This window comes from Neopelma chrysocephalum, unplaced genomic scaffold (assembly GCF_003984885.1).
Source record: "Neopelma chrysocephalum unplaced genomic scaffold, ASM398488v2 Primary Assembly neopelma1_76, whole genome shotgun sequence".
NCBI classification, from domain to species: Eukaryota; Metazoa; Chordata; class Aves; order Passeriformes; family Pipridae; genus Neopelma; species Neopelma chrysocephalum.
The window spans coordinates 1,745,158-1,757,159 of record NW_020897737.1 but is presented as its reverse complement, the minus strand read 5'-3'; positions in this window follow the sequence as shown (position 1 = coordinate 1,757,159).

Sequence of the window (12,002 nt, the reverse complement as noted above, 5' to 3'; positions counted from 1 at the left end):
CAGTGGGATACCAAGCTCTCCTCCTCAAAAGGGACAGGCTCAGGGCAGTGTCATCACTACATGGTTGACTTTCCACTGGCTTTTTAAAATATTTTGTGCCCTTAATTACTTTGTAAGATGGTCATTAAGGATTTCTTCCATTAGCAAAAGTACGAGCAGGTCTTTGAGGCTCACTGCAGTTCCTCTTGGGATATGATTCCTTCTCTGAAAGCTGCAGCTGCCCTGGTAGCCCCTCTGTGGCTTTAGGGAGCAGCTGTCTGCAGGCAGATGGGGAGCTCTGAGCAAAGCCTTGTTGTTCCCCACAGACAACCGTGCACACGGACCATGCGAGCACTCTTGCAGAGCCTGTTGTGCCTGACCAAAGAGGCCAGGCTTCCCTTCATGAGCTGAATTGTTCATTTGATTATAAATCAGCAAGAGAGTTATCCCCAAGAGCAAAATTAACGGGTGCCTATCCACCCCCCATTGCTCTCTGATTGCATGGCTGCTCTCCTCCAGCGTCAACTGCTTGCATCCCCTGGCACTCCTGCCTCACACAGCTCTCAATGAGACTCTGTTGTGCTTTCCTTGCCCCATCCCGGTTTTGTAATCTGTTCAACAATATTTTACTTAGGGATCTTCTGCTGCAGGCTTTCCTGCCGTGTGATGCAGTCAAGTCTCCTTGATGGCACTGGGGATCTGTCGGTGCTCTTGCCTTTAGAGGAGCTCTGGTTTTGCCTGTGGTTCTTAAGGGTACTTAAAGGTACCCTTAAGGGTACTTAAAGAAATTAGTGTAGGGATAGAAACAGAGAGACTCACAATCTACTTGTAGATGATTCGTGAACAGGGAAGTAGTGAAATCATCAAGAAAATTATCTGCAATGAATTATTAGTCTTGCTCTGATTTGAAACCTAAGATGGAAAATACATAGCAGATTTAACAAAGACTTTTCTCCAGCATTCATCCTGATTGGCAGTTTACATATATCCCTCTTCACAGAGAAGCAAAGGAGCTGCTAAGTAGCTTCATTCACAACTCAAACTTTCTTACACACATCTCTCCTCACTTCTCCTGCTCCGGCTAGAAAGTGTCAGCATTCTGCCTAGTTATTTCTGTATTTTGCTAATCTAACAATGCCTGGTAAGTCATGATAATGGGTGGAAGTGGAGGTGGGAGCAGCATTCCCTGCAGCTGAGCTTACCTCTCCCTAGGTTTGGATACACACAAACACAAAGCTGAGCTTTGAGAAGAGTTCATACTGTTAAACCTCTAACTTTGTTGTTATTCCTGCAGGGAGGTGCACTTATACTGAAAATCGTGGCTGCCAGTGGAAACAGAAACCCTTAGAACCACCCTGACCCCCTTGAGTCGAAGGGCAGGATTTGTTATGCTTTTACTCTGACTGTCTAGTACAAAACAGGGTGCATTTCTGACAAATGACAGTTCTCTACAATTATTGTATTTTTCTGGAAGACTTATTTGTCAGGCTGGAGAATGTGGTTGGTTTTTTTGTTTGTTTGTTTCTTTGTTTGGCTTTGTTTTTGTTTCGCTTGTTTATTTGGGGTTTTTTGTTTTGGTATGGTTTTTTAGGAAAAACTGCAACTGTACTTTTTGGGGAGTCTTCTGCAAATTCGTTCCTCAGTTACAACTACAACCCTGGTTCCATTTCTGACTCTTGTTATGTGTCTAGTCTGTGTGGCTGCTGTAGAAGAGATGCTCTGAGCGGGTTTTGTTTCAATTTATTTAATGGGGAGCTAAGCTGCTCTTATTCTTTTAAACTTTATAGACTGTGTAATAGTTCCTTCAAACTAGACTGGAAGTGAGAAGACTGAAAGATTAGTGCTAGCAGAATGTGTGTCTTCTAATACACAGTAAAACACTTCATTGTAAGAGATGCTGCATCCTCATGCCTGAAACCAGGCAGGCACAGGAAGGGTCAATGCTCACCAGCCCTGGGTTAGGCTCTTGGCCACTGCCTTTTCCCAGGGCCTGCACAATGTCCCTGGAGGTGTTATGGATGGCTCAGCATCAGTCTTCTGATGCCTGGATATGGGACTCTGGCCTGAAAAACCCAGACCCATTTCCCACTTGGGCAGTGAGCTAGGGTTTCCTTGGTGTGGCAATCTCGTCAGGTTGGTGCTGTTCTGAAGACGGGTCAGTACACCACTGGGAGTTTTTCCCAGCTTCCATGGTTCAAAGGGAGCCTGAAAGCTTTTCCATTACATGCAGTAGCCTTTTGATTAGGTTGGAGAGATAGCGATAAAAATTCAAGCCTCTTTGCAGAAAGCTTCTCCTCTTTTTTCTCCATTATATGTACTCATGTGGGTGGTGAACTTGGAAGTGGCCAGGACAAGCTGCATTGCTATCTCAGAGAGACAGGAGTCCTCCCAAGGCACTTGTGAAGTAACTTCTTACTTTTCCACTTGTATAATTTCCATGGCATTTTCCTTAGCTGGCTTCACACCATCTTGGAGAAGGCTGTCCCTGCCCAGTGCCAAGGCTGCTGTGAATCAGGGCTGTGGGGCTCATGGAAAGGAATCGCCTCTGCCTAGGAGCATATATCCTGGGTCTCTCAAATTTTAGATCTTCTTTGAAACACCTTTGCTTCCTGTTTAAAAATTTTTGTAAAAGCAGGGTTATCTCTGACACTCTTACCTGAGGACCACTCCTGACTGCCATGAAGACCTTAGCTTTTGATGTCCATGCAATTCTGATGGATGAGCCAGAGTGGCACATGACATGAATGACTGCTGCAGATAAGAGGGATGAGTCTGGAAAAAGAATTTGAGCCTCTTTTTAATTTTCTACACAGAAGTCTTTACCATTTTTCTCAAGCAACATAAAAGGCATGATCTCACCTGCCCTTTATGAGGGCAGTATAAAATGTTATACTCAACCAGTTCAAGAGCCGAAACCATGAAATGAATTTCCACATTTTGATTATTTCCAACATTATTACAAGAGTAGATTAAATGTCAAGGACCCTGGGTGTTTTATTAGTATCTATAATGAGTTGAAAAGCATGTAGTCCCTTTATAGCACAGAGTTGAGTTGTCTATAGATAGTGTAAGCATGAATTTCTTTCGTGATGGAAACCAGAGGCAAACTAGAGATACAGAGGCTGAGGTTGAATCTGGGGGCCTTTGAAGGCACTAATTTTTCTGATTAAGTGCAACCATGGATCTGGCCTTGTGGAGCTGGGTCCTTTTAAGTTAAAGACTGCTAGCAGTGACAAAGGATCACACAAACAGCTGTTTCTTTCTTGAATTTAGGTAATTTAATGAAATTCAGCTCATATGCTTCTGCTAGTAAAAGGAATACTTGTCTATTGCTGATTGTGTTTACAGTGATTACTATCTTTTTCAATCACATTTACAGATGACTTACAGCATTTAACTTGTTTCCTGTATCTGGTTCAGTCATCAAGGCAGTTTAGGCAGTCTCTTATCCATCTATATTGACCTACAAGAGCATCTGCTCTCTCACTCTGCCTCAGTCTCACTTTAGACTTACAGATCTCTGTTTGCTACCCTAAGCTTCCCTTATGGTCACTGGAGCACAGGAGACACAGTCAGGATTTGAACCATGTTAGATGTCTTTGCAAGAGGAGGTGAACACAGGGAATGTGTATTTCAAACAGTAATTAAGGCTGGTCCGAAAAAAAGAGAAAACACAAGGTTTTTTTTGGTACTTAAGTAAATTACTGCTTTTGATCACAATCTTCTGGAACCCAGGAGGGACAAAAGCCATCTCATGCTCTTGGCTCTTTGGTACCAGTGGTGCTCAAGAATAAATACAGCTCAACAGCCCCAGGGCTAGGCTGTCAGGACTTTACCTTTGCAGAGAAGTATTGTGTCTGTATTACTAAGCAGGAGAGGCAAATTTTGAGCTATCAAAACCTAGGAAATAGAATTATCCCTTTTACTCACTGTGAGTCTGCTGGGCTAGCTCTATCCTACGTAACTGCTTTGGCCAGATGCACCTGCTTCATTGCTGTCGTATCCATGATAGTTCTGCCAGCCCTTGGACATCACTCAGAAGATGGCGATGGACAGCTGGGATTCCTCCAAGAACAGTAATCTGAAGTGCAGTGTGAGGGTGTCCAGGACTTGCCTGCTTGCCTTGCTCAAAGCAGAGTGGAACTGCTCCCGGGCTTAGTGCTGTAGGTAAGTGATTTTGGGAGCTCTTCCTCATGGAGAGCAGCCAGCTGTCCCCACTCCACTCACACTGTGCAAGAAGGTGACCCAAAGGAAGAGCCAGGAAGCACTGTGTCTCTGGACTGAGTGGGAAAATTAGACACAAGCAGCTAAATCTCAACAGCCTGAGGCTGAGGTGTGGGATAAACTTACTATGTGGATAAAGCCTTAGGCATATTCTTAGGGGCTAAATGATTATTTTGGTAGCCAATCTTAGGAGAGCCAGTATCCTTCAGTGAGTAGTGTCACTGCTTTCCAGGACATCCAAGGTTTGAGGCCAAATTTGTCATTTTATCATTTAACATATATATATATATATATATTTATTTATTTATATGCATGTATAGCCTGGGAAAAGAAATACTGTGTGCAGCCTGTGGCTTAGGAAGCAAACTGTTCAGGGGTCACTCCTAAGGCCTGGCTAACTCCACTATAATTGCACTATAATATGCAGCAACATCATGATGTTGATACTAGGAAGACATGATGCTCCAATATCCTTGTAAGAAGGCTAGAAATGTCACTTTTTGCAAGGACTGGCTAGATTTGTATGCTGCCTGAACACTGACAATCATCAAGGCTGTTCAGGCCAGCTGAGGGGCAACTAGGAAATGCCTGAATCTCACATTGCAGGGATATAGGATTGATGTATTGCCACATGTAGGCTGATACAACGATACTCACTCAAGCTAACTGCCACAGGAAAGCTCTTCCTCATGAGCAAGACAAAGAAGAGACAATGAAGTTAAGAAGAGTAATGTGGAAATGGAAGCTGAACAAAAAAGTATAACAACAGCACGAAAAAAGAAAAGTGTGTCTAGGTGATCTAGCAGACTGATGTGACTGGATCCAGATGTGAGCTCTGCCAGATGGCTGAAGAGAGTTGGCATTCTTAGTCTAAGTGAAGAAGGACCATATTTTCCAAACTGGCTCAGCACCTGGCAACTCTAGGCTGAGTTAAAGATAATTTTCAGTCCTAGAGAGGAAAACTTGAGGAACAGGCTAAGGACAAGTTTGGGCCTCAGCTTCTATTCTACCTGGTTCCCCCGGCTTTTTGCCCATCTTTACTACACCTCTTATAGACCTCATAGGCTTTCTTCGATACTGTGAGCAGAAAAGGTCTATGGCAGATTTTTGAATGCTTAGGATGTCCCCCTAAGTTCCTTAAAATTATCATCTCACTCCATGAGGATCAGCACGGCTAAGTCAGATATGCCAATGCACTTTCTGAGCCCTTTCTAATAACCAATGGTGTGAAACAAGGCTGCGTTCTTGCTCCAACCCTATTCACAATCTTTTTCAGCATGATGCTCCAAAGGGCCACGGCAGACCTCGATGATCAGGATGGTATCTACATTCGGTACCGTACTGATGGAAGCTTATTCAACCAAAGGCGACTAAAGGCCCACACTAAGACCTTAAACCATCTTGTCCAGGAGCTGCTTTATGCTGATGACGCCACCCTTGTTGCCCACACAGAAGCAGCCCTGCAGCGTCTACCATCCTGCTTTGCAGACACTGCTGAGCTCTTTGGGCTGGAAGTCAGCTTAAAGGAGACTGAAGTTCTCTATCAACCTGGACCTCAGGAAGTCTTCCATCATCCCCATATCACCACTGGTGAATCAGAGCTCAAATCAGTCCAGCAGTTTAATTACCTAGGCAGCCTCATCTCCTCAGATGGTAAGATCGATGGAGAGATAGACAACAGGTTAGCGAAGGCATATAGTGCTTTTGGAAGACTCCATAAAAGAGTTTGGCAAAATAAACACCTGAAGAAAAGCACAAAGATCAGTGTTTACAGAGCCATTGTGCTGTCTACTCTTTTATATGGCTCCGAATCATGGGTCATCTACCACCACCACCTGTGACTCCTAGAACGCTTCCATCAACGCTGCCTCCGTACAATCCTAAACATCCACTGGTCAGATTATGTGACCAATACGTCTGTTCTAGAACAAGCAGCAGTCAGAAGTATTGAGGCCATGTTGCTGAGAACACAGCTGCGTTGGGCAGGACACATCTCAAGGATGGAGGACCACCGCCTCCCTAAGATTGTGCTCTATGGTGAACTTGCCACCGGCTGCCGTAGGAGAGGAGCCCCGAAGAGAAGATACAAGAACTCCCTGAAACAACATCTTAGCCTTGGCCATATGGATCAACATAACTGGTCTACTCTGGCCTCCAATCGGGAGGTCTGGAGACACACTATCTTTAACGCTGCTGATGCTTTTGAGAAAGTACCCAGGATCACTCTTGAGGAGAAAAGACAACGCAGAAAGAATCGTGTCTTGCAGAATATATCTCCTAAGGAGTCTTTCTACTGTGCCTTTTGCAACCGGACGTGTCTATCTTGTATTGGCCTTTTTAGCCCCCAGCGCGCTTATAGCAAATGTGGGTAGAGCCCTTCCCAAATCTTCGTTCGTGAAGCCTAGCCATGACTACACCTCTGCCCCCTTTCCCCCACAAGTTTCACAGGTATTTAAAAAAAAATTCTCTTTCATTCACAAAATCATGACTCATTTGAAAAACAACGTAGAGCACGAACAGGTAATCCGTCCTTGGGGAACTCTGTTTTGAACGAGGTTAAATAGGCACTGAAAGTTTTCTAGATGGAAATTTGTGCTCCCTTTCACCTAGTCCCATGAGAATCTCTCTTCCAAATAATCTCGAGGATTTTCCCATGCCCTGGCCCAGGTCCTGTCTGAACCCTCTTCGTCTTATACGAGTTGTCCAAGCCCTCACATTTCTAACCCCAAAGTGAAGGGAGCCTTATTTAAGAGGATAGTAATGTAGTTCTGTTGTTTGACCAGTGGGAGGCCCTTAGAGACCATCAAGTTTTCAGAGTCAATAAAAATTACACTTTGGATTCATGTAGCCCTCTTTATCTGCAGACCTGCAAGTTCTTCTTGAGGAACAACTCTGGTCCCAGTTTTACAGGCTTGAGATAGAGAGGTGAAAGGACTTTGGAGTCATTGTAAAATAAGTAAATGACAATAATTTGAAATATTTTGGAGAATATATAACAAATAGTAACATCATGTTCATACACTTTTATTGTTGTTTTCTTAAACATTTGGTTTGCCTTAGGAGTTGCTTAAGAAAATAAAACTTCACAGCAATTTCTTTCATTTGTCCCCATGTTATGTTGAAAAAAAGAAATGGTGATAATTCCTTTCTGGCTCCAGATAACCAAATAGCCAACAGAAGTATTTCATCCTTTTCCTTTGAACAATTGCTTCAAACACTGAGCTATTGTAACTTTCTGGATCACCTCCTCTGTTTTCTATTTGTTTTATTGATTTGAAGCACAGACCCTTCTGTCTAAGGCAGTCCTCTTGGCAGCTGTGATTTAACCTGGAAATGTCTCTGCAGCCTTTTGAGCTAATTCATCTTCTAGTAAGAAATGAAAACCTGCTGGAAGTTATCATCTTTCTTAAATGGGCTGAACTTTGGTCTCAGTTGCATCCAAAAAAACCTTCCTGTGATTGTATCAGTGTCTTCAATAGTTAGAAGCTACAGAGTATGTCAAACAAGGAAGACACCCTAGGCTGAATGCCAGATTTTCTGGTTGACAAAACATCCATATTTCAACTCTTGCAGAAATATCTGTTTATCAAGATAATGGTAATGTCCACATTGATCTGTTTGCCAAGCTTCAAATATTACTTTTTTATGTTATTAGATAAATGGAAAATGCACAGAAACAACATTACACACTATGAAAATATGTACCCTTAGTGGAATAACAAAAAAGCATTGTAATGTTCCAAGTCTCCCTCTAAAGGCATGTGAAATGATTTGTTTTAGGAAAGAATATTTTTTCTTACATATTCAGGTTATGATAAAAGAATTCAAGCTGGTTGTAAAGGTACAGAAATTGATTGAAATTTTAATTCCTTACAGTTCTTACTATCTCTTTTTGTGGAAACAGCCCTTATGAAATTTTAATTCCTTACAGTTCTTACTATCTCTTTTTGGGGAAACAGCCCTTAACTGTTGGACTGCAATACTTACTGCTCCTAATGGCAGCTGCAGTTTAACCCTGATTCAGTGTCATGTTGAATCCCAAAGTTCAACATCAGAAGTAAAAATGAGTGTTGCATTCATATTAGCTAAAGTGACTGATCTGTAATGATCTCTCTGGAAAACAAAGATCTGGTTTTGTATGGTATTAACCAATCACATTTAATTGCTCCCCAGCTTTTTCCATTTTGGGACTGGTGACATTCAGAGCTTTTCAAGTAGGGGGAGTCATGCAAGGATGGTTGCTGGGGAGTGGACATGGGCAGGAAGGTTTTGCAGATCTTTTTGCAGGTGTCAAGGCAATCCTAGAGAAATGGGATTTGACCTTTTGAAGAGAAAAAAACCAAAACATTTCTGTTCTAGCACTCTCAACCATCTTCACACAGAGTGCCAGTTTTCAGACTGGGGTGCCCAAAACCAGATAAACACCTTTTGCAGTTAAGCAGCATATTTTTAACCATCTAACTATGAATATGGGTAGCCATCTCCAGAGAACAACTTCTGAAAACTTGGTGGATAATTGTGGACAGCTCTACAAGGCAGCATGGCAAGAGGTGGCATGACTGCAAAGGATGAAAAGGAAGGGACCTACTCTGTACTCAACTCAGCTTTTGAGGAGTGCAGCAAGATTTGCAATTGTTAATTCTTTGGCATATCATAGCTTCAAAGAAAATGGTAAATACACTGAGAGTTTTGGCTTTGAGTCTGCCCAAGTGTCAAAGTTCACAACATAAAACCCAGCAATTTAACAGCTTGATTACAGTTGTAAAATGTCACAGAGATGAAGAAAGAAAAGCCAAGCATGTGGCTCAGTCTAACCTGTTTCCTATAGCAGAAGATGTTCCTATAGCTGTGAGGTTGCTCTTTGTTTCACACCAGGCCCACACACTCCTGAAGGCAGATATATTCGGAGTGAAACAACAGGGCAGTGGTCTGTGAAGGACACAGCAGGGGTGACAAACAGGAGAAGATCAAGACAAGACAGCATGCCACCAAAGGAGAGCAGACAGAAGAAAGCATCTTCCTTCTCTTGGGCTTCTCAGGATGACAGGAGAGGAGTATGTGAAAAAGGAAAGTACAGCAGAGGGAACTGTAGCACTGAGCAAGAGCGATTAATATAATTGTATTTCATTGTTACATTGAAATAATGGAAAAATAGGGCTTTTTGAAGAGACTTCAAGAGATCATCTAGTTTACTCTTGTGTCTGAGACAGGATCAGCTAGTTATACCTTTTCTAATCAATGTTTGCCTAAATTGAGGTCAAGAAAGACCTCCAGTGCCACATTAAAAGATGTTGGTGGAAGCCGTATGAAAGTGAAATAGAGCAGAGCGATTACTTTGTGTATTTTGCAGGATCTTTCTATTCAAAAAATCCTGTATTACCTCTGGCTTTTTTTTTTTTTTACCACAGGCTGACATTACCAACAACTCAGTGTGTGTTTGACAACCACCACCATATCTCAGTTTCAAAGAAAAAAAGTTCAGCCAAGTGCCCTTTGTCAGGCCTTTGTGACTATGTCCACTTATGTAGCAAGGTAGCTTGTTCCACTAAATTTAATCTCAATCTTTTGAGTCAGTTTCTCCACCTGATCCTGGCAGTTCTGAAGTCCAGTCTTGCACTCAAATGTGCCTTCAATCTTGCCTAAGGTAGCATGCCCTGCAGACTTCTGAAGTGTAAAATGTCATATCAGCTCAGTTGTTATGGAAAGTACCAGGCAAAACCATTTTCAAAAGAGGCTCTTGCTGAACCCTGGTTGTTCTTGGACAATTAACGTTTCATAGCATCTTTCTGAATATTACTTCCCAACCAACTTTTTATCCATGCAACCCCTAGCTACAACAAATTTTTTTCAAAAGTGAAGCCAAAGCTTATTGTGCTTCCTCCCCTCCTCCCTGTGAATTCTGTTACCCTATTACAGAAGGTAATTAGATCCGTTTGATAAAATTTGTTCTTGACAAATCATATTTAGTTGCTGAATCATTATAAACTTGCTTGTGCATTAAAAAACAATAGCAATTGCTTTCGTACATGCCTGGAGATTACAGTCTTTACTTACCTTTTTGTTTTTAGATACTTGTTTTATTAAATGAGAGGCTAACCAAGGGAGTTACAGGAGGTTTCTGTTTTTTATCATCCACAATCAAACTTCAAGAACCAAACAGGATGACAACCTTGGCCTTAGAATACCCTGCTGCGTTTCTTCAACCTTCCTACCTTCTGGTTTGCTTTACCACCTGTGCTTTTATGAGCTTGTCTTGGGAAATATAATTCTTTGCAAATAATATTTTAACATAAATCTCTAGGAGTCGTTCTGGGGTTTTCCGGGTATAAACCAACCCATTGCATGAAATCCTTTGTCAAAATCTTGTCAAATCCAATGCTTTTGCATCACAGAGATCATGCTTCTCTTGGGTCTCTGTGTATGTGTAAGAACACAGGTTACTCAGGAGTTCCCAACTACACTGTTTTATCTGGTCCTGAATCCACTTGGTCCACTTCACATACAGGCTTAATGACCAAAACCCTAACCAAACAAAAGGCTAGGTCCTTACATATGAGAATTCAGATCAGCCGTAGAGTAAAAAGAAGGTAATTGAAAACTCCAGAAGAAAAGAGGCTTAATAATAGAAGGCCTGTGTAATAACTTGCTCCATTCTCCTTGGAAGTCCCGAAGATGTGCCCAGAATTTTGATCTATGGTCAGCCTTGCAGCAGCATTGTCTTGTTCTCAACACTGCCTTTGCTTCATCTCTGCCTTCCCTTCCTTTCAGTAATTTACAATTATGATTTGAGGATACAAGCACCTAAATCCTTTTCAGAATCATCTGATGTGAATACAGGTCATTTCTCCTATAGCTTCTAATGAGCTGATCATGTAAGTGTTGTTAATTGCTCTTGCTAGGCCTGAGCACTTGGCATACCTTAAGGCTAGTACGCCATCATTCTCAGCCAGTGTGCCTGTTTGCCGTTTCCTTACTTTGTGCACCAGCCTCCTCATCCAAGACCACTCGTGTTTCAAATCTGCCATTATATAAAATGCTGCTTAAACAGGTAAACTTGTGAATTAGATACATTACCAGATTTCTACAGATGTGCTCAGTGCATGCTAAGAATTGCCTTGTCTGTAGGAGTTGCCACTTTGCCCCCACCTCCTCCGGGGTGTGCCTGGGTTGTGGGGGTGCTGTACATCACAGGCTGCCTGCTGTGGCAGAGCATTGGCCATGAACTGCTTTCTCAAAGGGCAAACAAGCAGCCACCACCTTACAGGAATGGACACCTTTTCTTAAATTGATAAGGAACCATCACTCCAATGGACAGAGTTTTATCCCAAGAAAACAAATATCACTTGGCTACAAAAAAACCTGCAAAAAAAATTAATATGTTATGGTGTTTTGCTTTTTAACAGAGAGGAGAGTGGAGAAGGCTTTAGAACTAGTATAAAATATGTTTTAAAGGCTGATCTTCATCATCTTTTCTCTGATTTTCTTCTGCTTAAAGAAATCTAGCCTTTATTTTAAATATCTGTTCAATATATATTTTCTCTAAAGCATTAGAATTGTAAAGATTGGAAAATGTTCTGAAGGAAATGTTAAGTCTCTTTATCTAACTCCCGTTTCATGTCAATGCAATAAATGTTGATGGTTCTTTAAATACTTGAAATATATTTCTATTGATAGATTTATATTAGATCTCTTTAAACAATGTTTCATTTAATTACCTCTTGGTATCTTTTTTTATGTGATTGTAATATACAAAGAAGTCAGCTGAATTCTCTAGTCAATATAATTGTTAACTGACAATA